Source organism: Lissotriton vulgaris, chromosome 4_1 (genome assembly GCF_964263255.1).
Source record: "Lissotriton vulgaris chromosome 4_1, aLisVul1.2, whole genome shotgun sequence".
Lineage (NCBI taxonomy): Eukaryota > Metazoa > Chordata > Amphibia > Caudata > Salamandridae > Lissotriton > Lissotriton vulgaris.
Genome location: NC_141691.1, coordinates 171,816,250 through 171,838,591, shown reverse-complemented (window position 1 = coordinate 171,838,591; position 22,342 = coordinate 171,816,250). Strand labels below are relative to the sequence as shown.

Below are 22,342 nucleotides of genomic sequence, written 5' to 3'. Positions count from 1 at the left end.
TTCCGCATCCCGGTAGGGGACTTTCAGGGTGTAGGGACGTGCAAAAATCAACTTTCCGTTTTACAACATACATCGGTAGTGCAAGAGAAAATTCAGAAAGAGGTTAGCCGGGGACGGGTCGCCGGCCCGTTTAGTGAACCCCCGGTACCAGGTTTCGTTTGTTCTCCGTTAGGGGTGGTCCCCAAGAAGGACCCGGGTGAGTTCCGTTTGATCCATAATCTGTCTGCTCCACGAGGTCTTTCGGTGAACGACGCAATTGATCCAGAAGTTTGTTCGGTGCGATACGCATCTTTTGATGAGGCAGTAGCCATCTTGAATCGCCTGGGGCACGGGACGTTGATGGCGAAATCTGATATCGAGTCAGCGTTCCGGTTGCTCCCGGTACACCCAGACGATCAGCGTCTTTTGGGATTCGGGTTCCAGGGGTCATTTTACATGGATAGGTGTATGCCAATGGGTTGCTCTATTTCATGTGCTTACTTTGAGCAATTCAGTACTTTCCTGCAGTGGGTGTTCACTGAGACAGCGGGTTTCCGAAATGTAATGCATTACCTTGACGACTTTCTGTTCCTTGGCCCCGCCGGTAGTCCCGAATGTGCCCAGGCTTTAGACGAATTCTGTGTGTTAATGGGTCATCTCGGCGTGCCGTTGGCACCGGGTAAAACTATGGGTCCCACGACTTGCCTCGAGTTTCTGGGGATCGAGTTGGACTCAAGGGAGGGGTGCTTCCGTTTACCAGCTAGCAAGGTGTCGAAATTCAGGGCAGCCCTCCAAGTATGTTTAACTGCATCCAAGGTTACACTGCATCAGTTGCAACAGTTAGTGGGAAAGTTGAACTTTGCCTTGAGAGTGATACCAATGGCTCGCCCCTTTTCCCGCTCAATTGCCCGAGCGATGGTTGGCCTGAAGGAGGGTCATCATCGCACAAGGTTATCGACTGAGGTCCGCCAGGACATGCGGATTTGGTTAGCATTCTTGGCGGACTTCAATGGCCGAGTTGTCTGGAACAAGCCAGTCATGTCCTCCGATGAGCTTGGGCTATGGACAGATTCAGCAGGAAGCGTAGGTTTTGGCGCCATCTTCGGCACAAAATGGTCGGCACAGAAGTGGCCCCTATGGTGGCACGAGAAGGGGCTGACAAGTAACATCGCTTTCCTCGAATTATTTCCCATTCTGGTGGCCCTGAGAACCTGGCCAGAAGGGTTCAGAGATCATTCTGTTGTGTTCTGGTCCGACAATATGACCGTGGTAGAATGCATCAATAGTCAGGCAGCCCGTTGTAAATTGATTTTGAGGCTGCTCAAAGAAATTGTCTTACTGTGTATGCAACTGAACGTGGTATTCAGAGCAAAACATGTCCCTGGGGTGATGAATCAGGCCGCTGATGCACTGTCTCGTTTTCACATGCAGGCTTTCTCGGGTTTCCTTCCTTCAGCGGACCCGGAGCCGGCACCCTTCCCCGAAGCTCTCTGGTCTCTCGGTGCCCCGAACTTCGTCACCTCGTGGGAGAGAGTCTAGCACCCAGGACAAGGAAGGCATATGAAGGGGCGTTCCAGGCCTATTTAGCCTTTTTGGGGGCAGAGAGAGGGGGACTTTGGGGGCAGGAGGAGTTGGTAGTACTTTTCCTGATGTCCTTACGTAGGGCTGGGAAATCGGTGGCCACGGCCCAAAGGCATCGTGCCGCCATTTCCTTTGTTGCCAGGGCCCATGGCATCCTGGACCCGACAGCGTCTTTTACGGTACAGAAAGCGCTGCGTGGGTGGCAACGTCTGGAGGGTCGCAGAGTAGACGTAAGACGACCGATAGGTCTAGACAGGTTGTCCCAGTTGCTGACCACACTCCCTAACACATGCTCGTCCCCGTTCGAGACCTGTTTGTTCCGGACTGCATTTATGCTGGCATTTCACGGGGCTATGAGAGTTAGTGAGCTAGTTGCAAGGAACAAACGGGATGTGACGGGGGGCTTGTGCAGGGAGCAGGTTCAGATCAGGGGTGATGCGATGATTGTCTCCTTTCTCAGGTCCAAGACTGACCAAGATGGGGGGGGGGACTGCACGATCATTCGCAGGATCCCCGAGTCATCCATGTGTCCGGTTCAGTGCTTAGAAGATTACCTAGCACGAAGGGTGGCATCATGGGGGGGGACATTGTTGAGGCATGTAGACGCCACCCCGCTGACGAGGTTTCAGTTTCAGCGGGTGCTTGCAATGGCCATTGCCGCAGCGGGCTTGGACCCGGGTGAATTTGGGACCCATTCCTTTCGTATAGGGGCTGCCACAGAAGCTACAGCCAGGGGTCTTAATGTAGAACAAGTGAAACGGGTGGGGCGTTGGTCCTCCAATTGTTATAAGAGGTATGTGCGATTGCACATGTTGTGAAGCTGTAATCATGTACTCACGCTTCTTGTCTTTTGTTTGTTTTCAGTTGCGCAAGCCTACGCGGCAGGGCGGACTGTGCAGTTGACCCAACACCAGGCCAGCGGTCACACATCACCGGCTGAGAGAAAGGAGGTGTGGGTTGTAGGCCACTCATACGTGAGACGGGCCGCAGACGTATTCAAAGCAGGTGATATGATTCACGTACCTGGGGAATACGGGTACAGAGTGTCCTTCTACGGAAGGGGCGGTCTCTGTATTGACCAGTTTCAGGCATTTTTTGAGGGTTTGTTAGAGCGGATGAGGTCACCGCCGTCCATAGTCATAGTACATTTGGGGGGCAATGATCTAGTCACCACCGGTAGACGACTTCTCCTGGAGGCTATGCTTTCCACGGTAAGTTGGTTAGCAAGGAGAGTTCCGGGGTGTACAATTGCGTGGTCTCATATGATCCCACGAAAAGTGTGGCGGGGGGCTATCTCGATCCCTGCTTTGAATCATTCCGTTAAAAAATTGAATAACAAAGTGAGTCGGTTGTTCCGTTCCAAGACATTGCATTCGATCTCGCATAGTTATATTAATGATGACAGTATGTATTTGGGGGATGGTGTGCATTTGTCGAGGGTGGGCAATGAGTTACTCATAGGTGACTTCCTAGCTTGGTTAAAATCGTTAAAACATGACCTTTAGGTAGGAGTTTGGTGGGGGGTCCGGATAGCCGGTCAACTATCCGGACCTGTGGCGGTAAGGTCATGATCGGTGAGCACTAATTGGTAGATCCCTATGAGTGGGCGTCACCCAACACGGATGGGAGCGCTCGGGGGAGGTGGCCATTGGCCCCTCAATGGGGAGGCGGTCCCGTCTAAGGGCGGGTCGCCGGAAGTTAAGGAAAGGCGGTCAAGGCCCCTTCCTGTGTAGGAGGGGTTACAGCCCCCTCCTGAGGAATTTCCCGGGGCCAGGGTCATCTGCGACGGCAGATGCGGTAAGTTGTGTGGGGTGGGGGGAGGTCCACGATACCTTCTAGATACCACACACAAGTATTCGAACGACCTTTAAATGGCGTCGAGTCTTAAGTGCCCCCGACAAGTCAAGGGAAATTGTTAGTAGTTGCACTTGAGGTAAGCCTCTGTGCTGTCGCCCTTCCCAAGTGGGAGGGGTAAGTCTGGTTAGGGATCTTGACACCGGTTATGACCTTGCCGTTGGCCCTTAAACGTTAGGATGTACAATTTCAGTGTTTATAGAGAATGTTTCTGTAGGATGCTAGTTCGGCTAGGAGAACCTCTGTATTAGAGAATATGTTAAGATTAGCCAAACATCGCAAATGTGATAATGAAATTGTACATAATATGAAACGTTTAATGTTTAATTTTTTGTTTTAATAAATACGGCCGCGGGAGGGTCACTCCCTCCCACATCCAAAAACTTTGAAGAACTGTTTCCGGTTTCCCTTCTTTTGGGATCGTGTTGAGAGGGGGTGGCGGGTATCTCAGCCATATGGAAAGGGGCGACCACTCGGTCCCCCCGAACGTATGGCGGAGTGCCTCGATCCCCCCGGGAAGCCATTTTTGGGCGGGAGGCGCGTCTCGGCTGGTATGCCCGAAGCGGCGTAGCCGGGGCGCGCCTGTTCCCGCCCTAGAGTGGGCTGGCCTAGACACTGACGCAGCCAGCCACGCCCTCGGGACGGGCAGGGGCGGGTTTACGCCCGCCCTGAAGACGGATAAAAGGAGACGCAAGGCCAGAAGACGTCCTCTTGTTCTTGTGCTCCGAAGCTGCACCTCCTCGCTACACGTGAGCTCGGGACAGAACAAAGAGCCAATTTTGACCCACCCACCAGCCCCTGAGGACAGCAAGTTGTTGTGCAATAAAGTGGATTTTCTAAGTATGTTCTTCCTTTTTCGTTTACAGGTTGTGAAAGTATCAGTTTTGTTGTTTTTCATAATAAAGTATGGTGAATATCATTTAGGTTGTTACGATTAAAAGGACTTGATGTAGTGTTGCTTTTTGAGCATGCTCTTTCGGTCGTAGCGACCAATGTTTTCATAAGTTCGAATTGTCGTATTTATTTTTGGTAGGCGGTAAGGTCATGATCGGTGAGCACTAATTGGTAGATCCCTATGAGTGGGCGTCACCCAACACGGATGGGAGCGCTCGGGGGAGGTGGCCATTGGCCCCTCAATGGGGAGGCGGTCCCGTCTAAGGGCGGGTCGCCGGAAGTTAAGGAAAGGCGGTCAAGGCCCCTTCCTGTGTAGGAGGGGTTACAGCCCCCTCCTGAGGAATTTCCCGGGGCCAGGGTCATCTGCGACGGCAGATGCGGTAAGTTGTGTGGGGTGGGGGGAGGTCCACGATACCTTCTAGATACCACACACAAGTATTCGAACGACCTTTAAATGGCGTCGAGTCTTAAGTGCCCCCGACAAGTCAAGGGAAATTGTTAGTAGTTGCACTTGAGGTAAGCCTCTGTGCTGTCGCCCTTCCCAAGTGGGAGGGGTAAGTCTGGTTAGGGATCTTGACACCGGTTATGACCTTGCCGTTGGCCCTTAAACGTTAGGATGTACAATTTCAGTGTTTATAGAGAATGTTTCTGTAGGATGCTAGTTCGGCTAGGAGAACCTCTGTATTAGAGAATATGTTAAGATTAGCCAAACATCGCAAATGTGATAATGAAATTGTACATAATATGAAACGTTTAATGTTTAATTTTTTGTTTTAATAAATACGGCCGCGGGAGGGTCACTCCCTCCCACATCCAAAAACTTTGAAGAACTGTTTCCGGTTTCCCTTCTTTTGGGATCGTGTTGAGAGGGGGTGGCGGGTATCTCAGCCATATGTTAAATACGTGCCGGAAGTTAAGAATGTCAATGCGGACTGTCTCTCATGGTTACCATTGGATAATGACAAGTGTGATGAGGATAATGGTTGGTTGGTAGTAGGACTGGAGGTGTCTTGTGGCAGGAGTATATCTGAAGACGAATGGAGGGCAACTGTGTTGGACTACCAAGATTTGCAGGTATTGATAAATACTTTGCCATCAGAGAGACCAAAGATTTTGAGACTGTGTTTTGTTACATTGTGTTGAGCGCCAGCATTTTCTCGTGGGACTCTTTTGCTATAGGTTTTAGGAGATGTGCTATATTGTGACTGGCTCCTGAGGGTTACAAAACCTTTTTTGTATCAGCATGTAAGGCAGAGTCAGGGAGAGCTAGGGGAGGGCTGATAATTTATGTCTGATTTAGGTTGGAACTCAGACTTTATGATGGGGCTTAGGTTTCATAACAAGGGCCACAAGTTAATTTTTATTAATTTTTATAACGTGATCTTACCGGGCCAGAGTACTGCAAGAGTGGATGAGTTGGAGAGTAGGCTCGCTCACATACAGGAGCGAGGGGCGATGATGCCCGACTTAGTTTTAGCTGGCGGCGTTAACTGTCATTTGTGTCCAAATTTGAATGTTGATGGGGGGAACTGGTCATCGTGTACTCTAGAAGAGGGCCCGCACATGGAACACACAAAGGAGGGAAGGGTATTATGCAATTCACTAAATACACATGCCCTTACTCACACCATGGATCTGGCTGACGTTGGGAAGGATAAAAGGGTACACGCTACATTCAAAGGCAGAGGAAGTATTTCTTTTATTGATTTTATCCTGGTCTCCAAAACACTTAAAAAATGGGTCACAGGTTTTAAAATATGTCTGAGCATCTTCAGTGACCACAATCCTCTAGTCATGTCCCTTGTGGAGCTAAATCCCAGCAAGGACCCACCCACCCAGAGTGGGGGGAGGGGGGTGGCATGCGCCACAGATCAAGGCAGGAGGTTGAGATGGTCACAGGGTAAATGTGAAGCTTTTTATAGAGCTTTAGTGAAAGATGGTAAAAGGCTCACTGCGGACTGTCTAGATACAAACGTGGAGGGGGTAGACTTAGTTAGGGCATTCGAGGGTGTTGCCCAATTAATTGGACGGTCTACTTAGGACCACAACGCATAAAGCTAGATCGAATTACCCAAAGTGGTTTGACCAACAGTGCTCCTTTGCCCTGAGAGAGCTGAAAGTTGCTCAAAAATCCTCCCCAAGAGGCAAGAGCAGGGTGATTCTTTGTAGGTTAAATTACAAATTGGCAGTAAAAGCCTATAAATCCAAACTACAAAATCAGGCTTGGGAGGATCTAAGGGAATCAATAGAGCTGAAGGATACAACTGCCTTTTGGAAAGTTATAAATGATCCTTGCTTCCAAGAGGCAAATAAACCTGAGGTAGCCAATAATATCCTGCCATAGTCATGGCATGATCATTTTTATGGGCGCTATAACCACCGCCTGGCTGAGGCCCAGTTGGAGGATGATGGGGGGGAGCAGATCAGCAACCCGACAATTTTCTCTCTGGGAGAGATCAAGGCAAGGATTGAAGGCCTGTCCCGAAACAAGGCTCCGGGTCCTGACGGGATCCCACCTGATCTTTTTTTGAGCAAAGTAGACTTTTGGGCACCAATCTTGACCAGAGTTATTAACTAAGCGGTAGACACAGGCATGCTGCCATCCTGGTCCACAGCCACGATTGTACTCATTTTCAAAAAAGGCAACAAGGATAGCCCACTTTGTTACGGTCCAATTTCCTTAATTGATGTGTCAGCAAAAGTTTTAGTATTGGTTATCCTCAGTCGATTAATGGATTGGGCTGAGGTAGGCCAGGAAAGTCAACCACCGATCAATGCCTTAACTTATACTTATTGGTAGCCAAGTACACTATTGTTAGTCAAGAAACTGTGTACCTGGCATTCATGGACTTGACGGCAGCTTTTGACCGAGTTAATCGCTGTAAATTATGGGTGGCCTTGGTGTGGACCCCGGTCTTATTAACATCTTAAATGTTTTACATCAAGACACTACCGCTACAGTTAGATACAACCAGGAGGGAAGTACCACCGACCCTTTTCCATGCTTAAACGGGGGTCAGACAGGGTTGCATTCTGGCCCCTTTTTTATTCACCTTGTACATAAATAGTCTAGATCAGGCACTTTGCACTTTAAAGTTTGACACACTGAGGATTCGCTCAAGAGGGATTCCTGTCCTGCTTTATGCAGATGACGCGGTTCTTCTTGCCCGTACATCCAAAGGGCTTCAGAGTCTAATAGACAGCTTTGTCTCCTTCATGGAGAACTTAGACTTGTCCCCCAATCTATCCAAGTTGTTCATCATGGAAGTTGGCAAAAAACCAAGCAAAAAGTATGATTACATGTTTGGCTCTCACCTCTTGGGAAAGGTGCATTTTCTTTCGTACCTGGGGATTTTATTTGATGGACGTTTAAGTTGTAAAGGTCTTCTAGAGGAGAAATGCAGTAGGTTATCTAGTGGCTCTGAGTCGATCATGAACTTTGCACGAAGTTTAGGCCGTTGGTCACCGGAGCAAATTTTGAGATTATACAGTTTTATGTGTTGTGCCAAATACTCTATGGAAGCGAGGTATGGGGATTTATTGATGCGCAGCATCTAGAAAAGGAAAACAAGTACCTACGGTGCTTACTCAAAGTGCTTCAGAGTACACCATCCCACATTATCCATGAAGAACTTGGCGTTAGTTACATCAGGGGCAGGCTGGAAGTCAAACCCCTAGTCTGCTGGGTCAAACTCTGGGCAAATACGGAGGCCACATTTAGCAGGCAGATCATAGCAGACCGCCTCGCCCGCGACCAGGCGTTGAATATTCCATGGCTCAATATAGGATGCGCAGATCTTTTTAATAACCCTACAAAAATATCTATGCAGGATAAGGCCCTGGTCAAGGACCAGTTTCTCGAGCATACCATAACACTTAGGGAAGATAAGCAGCCTTACTTATCTTATTTCCATAATGCCCACGACAGATTTATAATGACGCGGTTTAGGGTTAATATTTTGCCCCGTTTATTCATCTATAAATCTATAGAGTTCAAGGGTCCGGGTGGCTGCGACCATCGGTCTCCACAGGATACACTTCACTTTGTTTTATTATGTCCTTTTTAGTCACAACCTAGGAGTTTCTTTTTTTAAGTATTTTAAAGAAAGCTAGATTTAAACATGCAAAGGTGGCCCTGTTATTTTTAAAATTGTCCACAGATGTATTAACCCTGTTCTGTGCCATAATTTTTTTAAGGACAGCTGTCAGGCTAAGAACAACAAGGGGTACTAGGTGAACATAAGTGGCCAGTGATGTTAGTCATCGAATGCTCCTAAAGATTGAATTTGATCAGGGGGGGTTCTTAATCATGGATGAACTCAATATGTACTATTTTATGCTGCTGTATTCTGTTTTTTTTCATGATGTATTTTATTTGTATTTTTATGGTATTTCTTCATACCGAATAAAGTATTGTGATTGATTGATTGACTGGCTCCTGCTCGTTTCATTGTGGAAGGATCCTTGCTACAAATTCCTTGATGAAGTAGGCAGGATTCTGGAAGAAGGATTGAAAAGAGTTGAGACCCGTATAACAATGGGTCGTTACTTCTACGCTTCATCTTATATAAACTACGCTTTATTGACATGCTATGTGTGGAACTTCAAATACAAAACCTACTCTATGTATATTTGAAAGAATAGGAAACACTAGGGCGAAGGTAACTCATTCAACCATTTTTCCCTACTGGCCTGCAGCATTCTTGCCAAGCACAGCATTTTTCTGTGAACTTTGGATGCTTTCAGCCAACCTTCATCCTGAAATCTCGAGTCACTTGTGTCCTGGTTCATGAAGTTTTAATTTGGTTCTCCAACGGTCCGAGTCTTTTAGACCAGTTTTATATCTTGTTACTAGGACTCTACATTTCACACAAATGGAGCTTTGCAGTGAAGGGCTAACATGTGTGGTGGCGTGGAGTTGCATGAACAGTGCAGACCTCATCGCTCAAACACACCTCCCCATTCGTGGACCACGCTGCGGCCGGGCAGGGCTCCAGCATATACCCCTATGGCCAGTTCAGTCTTTCCAAATCTTGGGGTGTTTCTTCAGGCACCCCTTCAGTACATAGACCAGGCGTTTCAAGCCCATACTATGGTCCATATCCATGGCCGACCTTGCAACGGAAGGGGCCTCCACACCCTTCCAGGCTTGTACTATGTTTCGCTTTGCAATCATCAGGCCAAACCAGAACAGCGCCCTCCAATACCTATTTCCCTCTTGATCTTCGGTGATATGTAAGATAATGAGTTTTGGATCCCTGGGTATCCTTCAGCCCAGTATGCTCTTTAATTGTCCCTGGACCCCGCTCCAAAAGTGTGAAAGGACGGGGAAGTGCAAAAATGTATGAAGCAGGTCGCCGCCTGATTCGTCACAATGTAGGCAACTTTCCGTGGCTATCAACCCCATCCTAAGCAGTCTGGCACTAGTGAGGTAAATGTGGTGTAGGGGCTTGAACTGAATTAAGCAAAACTAGGAAGCTATCACTGCTTCACTGGGAGCAGCCGCAGCCTTGTGCCAACCTCGTTCTCCAGCAGTCACAGGCCATGCTCCCTCGTCATCGAATCAAGCAAGTTGCAGAGTAGCATTTGGTATATGGCGGACAATTTGAGGTTGCTGATGTTAGTGAGAAGGATCTTTACTTCCAGGGGCAAATATTGGGAAACAGTAACGGTTGGTGTTGTCGAAGAGTGGCGGGCGGGGGGGGAAGGGGACGGGGGAAGATGGATGACAAATAACTTTTTTAAAAGAAATAACTTACCTGCAGCCGGCCGTGTCTTGCTCTTCTGCCGCTCTCCTCTGCAGGCAGAGGCACCCAGACTCCACTGCGGCCAATCCGGACACTGCTCTCATGCTGCTGAAATCAGTGTCAGGATTGGCCTGAGTGCTCTGTGTTTGCACTCCCAGTGAGATTGGGATCCTGTGACTGCTGTCTCCAGCCTGGCAACACAGCTAGGGTTGGAGACAGCTTAGGTGCGCATTATGTTTTGGCTTGCCTGAGATGACCGGCCAATCCGTTGTGCCCCCTGATTAAAGTGTAATTACCACTCCTCCTGCAGCCTGTCATCTCCATGGCCCGCCCCCAAAGACTCGGCAGGAAAGGAAAAATAAAACTATGATAAAACCGGTTTATTACCTTTTTTTCCTTTCCTACCGTTTTGAGGCAGCTGGCAGGGGGGCAATGCTCCTCCGCAATAGTGGAGGAGCGCCGCTGTTCAGGAATGTCCTCTACGCACTGTATGGAGGTGCATGCTGGAGCTGAAGATATCAGAAGAACTGTTTGGGGTGCAAATTATACTCCGTCGGTAAGTCTTGGAAGGATTTCAATGACCCATTATGTAACACGTCACCCAACAAAGATACGCCTATAGTATAGCAAGCCTGGAAGCCATATTGTTCAACAACCTGTGGGATTCTAGCCCCCGCCACAAAAGAGTCTCCAGCGTGAGTCTACCCGGCCAACCCATCGGCTTCGTCGCATCTACCCAAATTGATAGAACAACTAGTGACAGCGGGCAGAGGTGTCACTGCTTTGCCCCCATAAAGCAGGTGGGGGAGATTAATACGACCCATGAGCCATCCCTCCATCGTATACGCCGGATCCTCAAAAAACACCATTGGTTATGTACTGTTTGAGAAAAGCAGCTTTGATAATGCACTGTTTAGTTCCAAGGCATGAGGCGCCTGAATTTTGTTTCAAAAGTATCTAGGTAGGATGCAGATGGTTTAAATGCTTTTTGGTTTGCCAAACGAAATTGGCCTTGCTTCACAATCCATGAGTGAGTTGTTACTTTAGACACCATTTTGGCACGACCAGTAGAGGTCGGTAGAAAGTGAAAAGTATTAACAGTCATTTACACAGACTAGCATCTACCTACAAGTATGGTGCGAGTATGAAAGAAGAAATTAGAGACCAATTTATGCTGCAGTGTAGCAACAAGATAGCATGATAAGGACTGTGGTTGAAAGATAACCATTGGCTTACTGAAGTATAAAGAGAATGATGTTTAAAGAAAAAGTAAGAGTATTCTTGCAATGTTAAGTAAATTTCTGATGTTTTAATTTGAGACATGCTGTGTTGCAAACCTGCTGAGGGCAACTTATTGAATCAAAACTGTACTGTGATACAACGATGTAAACTGATGTGAATTGCAATTATGAAAAATCAATAAACAAATGTAAAAAAAAAAAAAAAAGTAAGAGTAATAGTTATCACGGCCTAATAGCTAAAGCCAGAATATGTATAAAGTTAAAGAAGTAAAACAGTTACAAATCAAGTTATGTTTTACATGTGGGAGTCCGTCCCACATAACAAAAAACAAGCAGTGCCCTGGATAGAAAGTGTTGTGTAAAATCATGGGAAGAAAGGGAATTTTGAAAAGTGCTGCAAAATTCAATATGAGTGGAATGATAGAGATGTACATGAAATGGAGAAAGTGTGTAAAGGTAGTGCAGGAGGTGAAAGATTAATGATGTAAAGAGTCTGTAAGGTAGTATGAGAGCTAATGGTCTACAATAACAATATTGGTGGACTCAGGGTCAAAACTTACAATAGTTTCCAATAAAATGCTGAAGAAAATGAAGTTGAAGAACAGGACTTGTGCCCTGAAATTGTTTAGGTCAAAATCAAGGAAGATATGTTTTAAAGTATGAATAATTACTGCAAATCAAGATAGATTTATTCTATGTAAAACTGATATTTCTGTGACTGGTGACAATATTTTAGGTGGACTACAACTAAATAATCTCAGAATTAAATTTGATCCCAAGCCATACCTCCAGCTCAAATCTGTAAAGATTTGAGCTGGTTTCCTATGTTTTGAGAATGTGCATACTGATAAACAGTAGGATGCGAAAAGGACTAGTACACCAGACAGATGGAATTCAGGGGAGAGCAGTGTCAGATAAGTAAGGAATGGGATTTGGGAGTGAGAACTGTGGTTTTAGAAAAACTTAAAATATTACGTAATGAGCGTCCAATAGACCCAGTAGAGACAACTGGATGATTACCTACAGTGGCCATTGTAAAATCACGAGACTACACATAGATTGTGCATTGGTTTTAGTAATCGTAATAGATGTGTGGCAGTGAACTAGTTAGCACTCATCAATGTAAATAACATTGGTGCCTGGAGTTTTCTACATTTAGGATCTGACCTCATTGTGCACCTGGATTAAGTAACAATTGCTATTGTGTTCTGAGGAGCTTTCTGGTTCCCGAGGATGCTGTCAGTGTCTCAATGTGTGATGAAAATAATGCCAGGCCATCTCCAGAGAGTAGATTTTTTCAAAAATGCTGTGCTGATTTTTTAGAAGATTTTAAAAGTGTGCAATTTATACACGTGCCAGGTTTTCACATGAAGAGCTTATAGATGTAAACTAGGGAAGGACATAATGTAGTATCTGAGAGATCAGCTAATTTAGACAGGCCCATGTCCAAAGAAGGAGATGTAAACTAGGGAAGGACATAATGGAGTATCTGAGAGATCAGCTAATTTAGACAGGCCCATGTCCAAAGAAGGAGTTGATGGCAGAATGTTATAAAACTTCACACGTAGGACAGCTTGTACAAGGAAACAAACAAATGCAATTTAACAGTCCTCTGAATAGAAGAATGAATTTAACAGAGCAAAGTAAAACACTGAAAAAGTACTATGATTGAAGGGCATGAACCATGGTTTGAATCCACAGTTTGATTGTGGCTTTATTACTAATGTTAGTATTTAGGAATTAGTTGCTATCCTAAGCTTTTCCTTCAAGGAGTATTCGGTGTGAATGGAATCTGTTACTTGCCGATTGATAGGGAGTTGTTTAAGTCACTGGAGAGCCATCAGAAAATGTGACATTTTATTTGTAGAACAACATTTGTAATAGTAATTGATCATAAACCTGTGAGAGAGAATTTCATGAGAAAAGGCATTCATCAGAGCTCAGCTCGCCTGTCTAGATGCATCTTGTGTACTAAGGATTGACATTTACAGGTATATACTTGTAAGTAGTAGAATGTGACAGCAGCTAATACTAGTGGTAGAAACTATCTGGAGGTATATTGGACCACATTATCCTTTAACTTCACAAGTTGCATTGGTGTCCCATTTCGGCTGCACTCAAAATTAAAAATATGCCACTTTGTACAAAAGTTGACCCCCTGTATCTCTTTACAGTTTCCCTTACAGTTTTGAACCTGGGATATTTGTTACTCAGATTAAGCGACCTGTGAGAGTGTTCCACACAGGCGTTTTTCGCCATTTAGAAGGTAGGATACCTCGGAGATGGGGTTTTCTTTGGTTTGTGATCTGTTTGTTATATAAATTACAGGTGTCTATAGCCCGCCTTTACATTGTTTCCACTGTAGAATTTCTCCATCCTGTGAGACCTCACGAAGGGTTCTGCATAATTGGATCAACATTAGTAAGTTGCCTTTTGTGAGTCCGCCTTTTCCACACTGCATGCGAGTTAGTCCCTTTTAGACCGGTTGATTAGCCCTTTTCCTTTTCATTTGTTTTGCTTTTTGGGGATCACTGGATTCCCAGGTCCTAGTGCATGTTTTGGGTTGTTTAAGTGCACCCCTGTTATAGTTGTAGTACACCATAGTATCCTCTCCCTTACCCACTTTAGATCTGTAACCTTAGAGAGGTTGAGGGTCTGAGACTTTTCTATTAGTCTGTTTCTTATTGGTCAAGTTTTGGCCACTTGAACTTCTGTTTTATTTATTATTGCTTTCTCTGCTGGTGACTGAGGTGGAATCTGGTTGATGGGGGCACAGAGAGTATGATAGATTGTTGTAAGAAGGTATACATTTTGTTGTATGTATTTTTATAGGTTCTTTTATTACCCTTTCCTGAGGAGGCCAGGGTTGTTGGAAGGCCGAAACGCGACCACGTCAACACTTTCCATAAAAAGGAGTCTGATCTAACCTTGAAATCAAAGTGGAATTATACCCATTGACACATTCGTTATATTTAGGCTCTCCATCTTCCTTTTTGAACCGATTGTGTCTGACTACCTCGGAGTGTACTTCCTAGAATTAATAGGACACTTAGCCTTTGCTTTAATAATTTTTTCTGGGTGAAGAAGGAATTGTTTGTGATTACGTGCTTCTTGTACAAATTTGGTGTATTTTGTCTTTCTTTGTTGTATATATCTGTGTACATATGTATGTATATTTATGTATATTGTAAATTTGAAATTTAAAGAAATTACTGGATAATGATTCAGTGTGATTACGATAAATAAAATATGTAATCACGTCTTCAAATAGTCGTGATGGTATCTTTATCTATAAAGATGAGTGGACAAGTGTCACTTATATAGGAGAATTAACAGTCCCCTATTAGTTAATTATTCAGATATCTATCCCTCCTTTTCCATTTGTTCCTGTTTGCTTACTATGTACATAAGGTCATTCATTCAAATGCCATGCCATATCTTGTTGATCTTCTCAATGCCTTTGGTGGTCTAAAGGGTCTAAGAAGTCTCACATCTCTTTTTAAAACTCCCAAGTTCAGACCATGAACAGCACAAACACAATATACCCTCTTTGCTTTCCCTGCCCCTTTTGTTTGTAAGTATCCTCTAACAACCAACTCAGCAAGTTATTTGCCTAACATCTGGTGATGAACCCCTGAGAACTCCACTCCTCCCACTCCAACCTGTCTAAGCACTAATTTCTGAACTTTATTATACAGTCACTCCTTTCAAAACAGGACCAGAGTGTGTTCTGAGAGATTCTCACTTTAGGCATACAGCAACACACTGTCTCCTCCTAGAGGCTCACACCATCTACATGACATGCGGTGCAGTCTGCAAGGCTGTAACTATCAACACAGGAGACTAGTGCAATATACACATCGCTGCCATCACATTCACAGGCTGTAAATAAATGGGTGAAAACGTCAGAAGACCAGTCTTCTCAAGGTCTATACTTAGAATCTTGAGCAACAATCCATTGAGTATGAGATTGTGCTATCTTGCCTCCATTACAGAAAGGAGCTGAAAATGCATCTTTTTAGAGGGATCTCAATCAATCAATCAATCTGTGATCTAATAAAGTGCGACTATTCACCCTAGAGGGTCTCAAGGGAGTGTCTCATCTCATTAGGCAACATTAAGGAATCTTCCAACTTACTATCCATGGGTTGTAAGCAAAGATGCTCTCCTCCCCCTCACTTTGTACATGACCATGAATCAATCCACACCCCACTCTTCAGTACTACATAGAATCATACACCCAAATGCACTCAAATGGTTGCATCAGGGAGCCTTCCAGGAGCCAATGCAGCTCACCTGTAGGGGATTCTTTGTGGCCAGCTGTGCACCTCACAGGCTAACACTTAATCTGCTACTTTGGTTCTCCATGTTAATCTCTTAGACCTGGCCTGATGCCCAGTCATTGTGACCAACGTGTTCTTTATGGCTATTGTTCCTCACTTTGTAATCCAATGCATGGTTTGCCCCTACCTCATCTTTCTTATCCTCACCTCACTCCTACCATACAGTCAATGTTCATACGCAGATGCTCTGTTCCATCCTCTCCTTGGCCACAGTCTTTAACACTTGATCTCTCCAGAGGTCGTTCCTGGCTTGGTTAGGCTCACTGCTCCTCAACAGAGATTCTCCTTTAATCTCCATTCCCTGATCATCTACGATTCAGACTCCTCGTCTAACTTGAATTTGTGTTTCCTTATTTCCCACTGTTTGTGTCTCCCTAGACTTAGGACTTACCTGATCGCTGCACCTAGCCATGTACTGCACATTATTCTTTCAGTTCTCCATCTGAGTCTGACTGTCCTGTGGGCGAGGTTTCCCACCCACATTGTTTCCCCTGCTTTCTGTTTTACATTGTTATGCATGCTTCCCATACTAGAGACTCCTTTAATCTCTGGTTAGGACTTCCCTAGAGCCCACGTGTCTCACCCTAAGTTGTTCTCTTGTCATTGTTCCCAGATGTTCAAGTTCCTCCAGATTGACATTTAATATTTTATCCTGGTTTCACTGTTGGGGATATGTTTTACTCCAGTATTCCCTTTTGTTGTTATGCCTTATTCTACTCTCTATTTACAACAAGGGGTGGTGAGGGACAGAGTCTCTGAATTAAACAGAATACTCTCACCCAGTCAAGAGATCAGGGCTAGATCCAACACCGTTTTTTAGCTCACTGCACCATCCCAGTTTCAGAACCTGGCTGTATGCAAATTAGTCTGTTCCTGTCCCAGTGCATGATGGGAACAGGGCAAACCAAACTACAAAAGCCAATTCTTACACTGGGAAGGAAACAAGCTACCGGGGACCGGTTTCTGGCATTTCAGCCTCTTCGGCCCGGCTTGCTTGAATCCTGATGGTGCAATGAGCAAGGGACTCACATCTGAGTATACCCTTCCACGCTTAGGGTGGACAAAAATATTTACAACAAGGGGTGGTGAGGGACAGAGTCTCTGAATTAAACAGAATACTCTCACCCAGTCAAGAGATCAGGGCTAGATCCAACACCGTTTTTTAGCTCACTGCACCATCCCAGTTTCAGAACCTGGCTGTATGCAAATTAGTCTGTTCCTGTCCCAGTGCATGATGGGAACAGGGCAAACCAAACTACAAAAGCCAATTCTTACACTGGGAAGGAAACAAGCTACCGGGGACCGGTTTCTGGCATTTCAGCCTCTTCGGCCCGGCTTGCTTGAATCCTGATGGTGCAATGAGCAAGGGACTCACATCTGAGTATACCCTTCCACGCTTAGGGTGGACAAAAATATTTACAACAAGGGGTGGTGAGGGACAGAGTCTCTGAATTAAACAGAATACTCTCACCCAGTCAAGAGATCAGGGCTAGATCCAACACCGTTTTTTAGCTCACTGCACCATCCCAGTTTCAGAACCTGGCTGTATGCAAATTAGTCTGTTCCTGTCCCAGTGCATGATGGGAACAGGGCAAACCAAACTACAAAAGCCAATTCTTACACTGGGAAGGAAACAAGCTACCGGGGACCGGTTTCTGGCATTTCAGCCTCTTCGGCCCGGCTTGCTTGAATCCTGATGGTGCAATGAGCAAGGGACTCACATCTGAGTATACCCTTCCACGCTTAGGGTGGACAAAAATATTTACAACAAGGGGTGGTGAGGGACAGAGTCTCTGAATTAAACAGAATACTCTCACCCAGTCAAGAGATCAGGGCTAGATCCAACACCGTTTTTTAGCTCACTGCACCATCCCAGTTTCAGAACCTGGCTGTATGCAAATTAGTCTGTTCCTGTCCCAGTGCATGATGGGAACAGGGCAAACCAAACTACAAAAGCCAATTCTTACACTGGGAAGGAAACAAGCTACCGGGGACCGGTTTCTGGCATTTCAGCCTCTTCGGCCCGGCTTGCTTGAATCCTGATGGTGCAATGAGCAAGGGACTCACATCTGAGTATACCCTTCCACGCTTAGGGTGGACAAAAATATTTACAACAAGGGGTGGTGAGGGACAGAGTCTCTGAATTAAACAGAATACTCTCACCCAGTCAAGAGATCAGGGCTAGATCCAACACCGTTTTTTAGCTCACTGCACCATCCCAGTTTCAGAACCTGGCTGTATGCAAATTAGTCTGTTCCTGCCCCAGTGCATGATGGGAACAGGGCAAACCAAACTACAAAAGCCAATTCTTACACTGGGAAGGAAACAAGCTACCGGGGACCGGTTTCTGGCATTTCAGCCTCTTCGGCCCAGCTTGCTTGAATCCTGATGGTGCAATGAGCAAGGGACTCACATCTGAGTATACCCTTCCACGCTTAGGGTGGACAAAAATATTTACAACAAGGGGTGGTGAGGGACAGAGTCTCTGAATTAAACAGAATACTTTCACCCAGTCAAGAGATCAGGGCTAGATCCAACACCGTTTTTTAGCTCACTGCACCATCCCAGTTTCAGAACCTGGCTGTATGCAAATTAGTCTGTTCCTGTCCCAGTGCATGATGGGAACAGGGCAAACCAAACTACAAAAGCCAATTCTTACACTGGGAAGGAAACAAGCCACAAAAATATTTACAACAAGGGGTGGTGAGGGACAGAGTCTCTGAATTAAACAGAATACTCTCACCCAGTCAAGAGATCAGGGCTAGATCCAACACCGTTTTTTAGCTCACTGCACCATACAAAAATATTTACAACAAGGGGTGGTGAGGGACAGAGTCTCTGAATTAAACAGACATGAGTCCCTTTCTCACTGCTCCATCAGGATTCAAGCAAGCCGGGCCGAAGAGGCTGAAATGCCAGAAACCGGTCCCCGGTAGCTTGTCTCCTTTCTGGTGAAGAATTGGCTTGGTAGTTTGGTCTTCCCTGTTCCCATGATGCACTGGGCCAGGGACAGACTAATTTGCATATAGCCAGGTTCTGAGCTGGGATGGGGCAGTGAGATAAATAACGGTGATGGATTTAGCCCTGATCTTTGGACTGGGTAAGAGTGGTCTGCTTAATTCAGACACTCTGTTCATCACCACCCCCTTTTCTGTATCGATTTTGGCCACTATAAGTGTGGCAGGGTATACTCAGACATGAGTCCCTTTCTCACTGCTCCATCAGGATTCAAGCAAGCCGGGCCGAAGAGGCTGAAATGCCAGAAACCGGTCCCCGGTAGCTTGTCTCCTTTCTGGTGAAGAATTGGCTTGGTAGTTTGGTCTGCCCTGTTCCCATGATGCACTGGGCCAGGGACAGACTAATTTGCATATAGCCAGGTTCTGAGCTGGGATGGGGCAGTGAGATAAATAACGGTGATGGATTTAGCCCTGATCTTTGGACTGGGTAAGAGTGGTCTGCTTAATTCAGACACTCTGTTCATCACCACCCCCTTTTCTGTATCGATTTTGGCCACTATAAGTGTGGCAGGGTATACTCAGACATGAGTCCCTTTCTCACTGCTCCATCAGAATTCAAGCAAGCCGGGCCGAAGAGGCTGAAATGCCAGAAACCGGTCCCCGGTAGCTTGTTTCCTTTCTGGTGAAGAATTGGCTTGGTAGTTTGGTCTGCCCTGTTCCCATGATGCACTGGGCCAGGGACAGACTAATTTGCATATAGCCAGGTTCTGAGCTGGGATGGGGCAGTGAGATAAATAACGGTGATGGATTTAGCCCTGATCTTTGGACTGGGTAAGAGTGGTCTGCTTAATTCAGACACTCTGTTCATCACCACCCCCTTTTCTGTATCGATTTATTCTACTCTCTAGCCCATGCTCCTCACCCAGATTAATACCCTGCTCACAATTCTGCCTCTCAGGTAAATCAGGAGCTCTAGGCACCTCCAGCCGGACTCCAGTAGTCCTCCCCCAAGGACTACAAGGATCTCCCTGCCCTCTGATTCTCTGGTAGTGGCTCCTCTAGGATTCTATATCTCACCACAGTCACACTTGACCTACAACCCTGCTCTCTATGTCTATGTTAATCACCCAATGACACATGATTTCTTCTCTTGGTCCCATATTCTCCATGGTTCTCACTCCAGGATCTCGCTTGAATAGTCTGGCAACTCAATAATCCATGCTTCTAACCTCTCAACATCTCGTTTGATCTCAGACTTGCCTTTTCTATGGTCTAAGATTCTTGCTTAGGGTCTCCCTTCATCGTCCACCCTATAGACGTCACTGCCCCTCCTCTTTGTATAGGGTTGTGGTTGACTTCCTCACCCTGGTTAACCCATGGTCAAAGCTCGGCTCCCTGTGTCTCTTCATCTCTCCTACTGTTCATGCTCATCATTCCAGAAACCCAATGTTTCACCTGTCTGGGCTTGCTTACAGTGAAATGCTCCTCCCTCAAGGATCCCTTCTGGTGATCGGTTCCCCTCTGGTCCATGCCTCTTGCTCAAAATTCTCACTTGTATCCCCTGCCCACACTCGTCCCACCGCCACCCCAGGTCCTGGTTCCTCGATTTCCCCTACTCCTTAGCCAGTGTCTTGTTTCATTTAGCATCTTCATGGCTGCCTTTTTGTACGTTCTCCTCCTGTAAGGTCTAGCATTCGTATAGTCCCACCTCTTCTCTCTACATTCTCATCTTTTCTCCGGTCATACCATGCCAGGCCCCTGCTCCTCACCCAATACGCTTCCTTTGATCCCTAACATTCTCACTCAATATCTTATCCTATCTCCTCTGGGATCATTACTTTTATCTCCTGGAGACTCCACTGATCATCTGACAGCCCCCTACCCTGGTCAATATACGTCACAATGCAGTCTCTTCTGAACTCTTGTACTGTGTTCCATACTGTACCTATTCCTTATACTAGGATCCTCCTTAATCTCAAGCCATTGCTCCACTATGTTCCATAATCCAGTGTCTCACTTAATCTCATCTCCTTACCACTTATAGTCCCTGCTTCTCACCTCATGGCTCCCTTTGGCTTCAATCAACACTCCTTTGCCCACTGTCATCACCCATTCTCTCCTTTTATTTCTGGCCCTGACTCCCCCATGGCCCATACTCTTCATCTCAGACCAAACTTTTGACCTCTTGTACTGGCTTCCCTGTGATCCATTCATATTGCTCTAGGATCTCAAGCAATCTCCTGTACTCTAAACGGCTCCTCATCCCCAAGGCTGCCCTTTGGTTAGGCACGGGCACCTTCCCATGCCTGGATATAGCTTGACCCATTTCCTGTCCTTCACAATCAGAGACCCCTCTCATTCCCACTGTTGGCTTACCTCTAGCCCAACTTCTCTTCCTGGGCACCCCAGGTCTCAGGTTTTATCACACTTCCTTATCTTCGTTTTTCACTTTGAATGTACTTGGATCATCTGTCCTGGCCCTTCAGGATTCCATGCTCCTCTCCTTAAGTCTCTTCCTTTATCTCCAGGCTTCTTCCTAGATATCTGATCCAGGTTTCCTTACATAAATTCGTGCTCATCCTGGGGCCTCACATCTTGCTTGGTTAGGGGCCCCTGCTGCCTATGCTCGGCAACAGGCATTCTTTCTTGATGCCCAGTTTTGCGTCCCTTGTTATCCTCCTGCTCCTCATCTAGGAATCTCACTTGTTGTCCAGGCCTGACTCCATCATTATTCTCATGATTCTTACCTGGCAGGCTGTTATCCTGCCTGGCTAACTTCATTGGCCCGATGCGCCTTACCAGACGGTCTTTTGCCATCAACTGTGCTGGCCTACTCCTGGCACATGCTGCTCATCTGTGACCTGCCTTGTTCTATTAATCTCCATTCTAGCTCTTCTTCTACCGCCTGCTTCTCATGACTGACCTCCCCGGCTCTCTTGCTCATATGACTGGCTCCTCTTCCGCTACATATTCCTCACTTAAGATCTTCCCAGCTCACTTGTGTTTTTATCCAGCTCTTCTTTTGGTACCTGCTCCTCTCTTCATCTCCCGTCTAAAGGTTACCAGATACCTCCACGCCATTGTGCTGATATTTTACCTTATTATTATTATTTTTTTTTTTACAAATAATTTCTCTTAAGTGTGGTAGTTCATGTTAATTATGTCAGTACTGCCACTTCCAGTATCCATGAGGTCGTTGAATCAAAAGCAGGAATAGAAGAACTGTGTCTTCTGTGAAATGGAGTCATCTAGAAATTGCAAAATGATTTACAAAAAAGGGTCTATGATATAGTACTGCACTTATTTATATTATGGGAATTTTTGTTAACATATGGTGCGTTGGTCAAAGGAAACAGGGCCCTTTTAGTTTCCTATGATGTGAAAAAAGCTTTCCAAAACAAACATTTGCAAAGATAATTTGACCCGCACACACTATACAAAAGAAATCAGTTCCACCAAGCGAAGTAGTTCACTTTGCTTGGAGGAACTGATTTCTCATCTAGAAATTGTAATGTCTGCCTCTATTTCTGGTACATGTTCATAGCATGTGAGCTCTCTGACCTCAGGTCCTGCCTCTTCAATGGTCCTTGATTTAAGATCCCAATGCTGCTGTGATCCTCAACTTCTGTGTGCAGAATCCCCCCTTAATTTGATGTCCTAGCGTCCCTATGGCCACCAACCCTAAACTCAGCGGTCAGGTTTCTTGGGTCCATATGTGATGCTCTACACCACTCCAGGTTTTTTTT

At 45.9% G+C, this 22,342-nt stretch overlaps 1 protein-coding gene across 1 annotated transcript in view; it reads right to left on the bottom strand.

The window, feature by feature from the left end:
* RAB39B (RAB39B, member RAS oncogene family) overlaps nucleotides 1-22,342 on the bottom strand; it is a 68,602-nt gene that overhangs the window by 45,053 nt on the left and 1,207 nt on the right. The gene's annotated exons all lie outside the window — the stretch shown is intronic.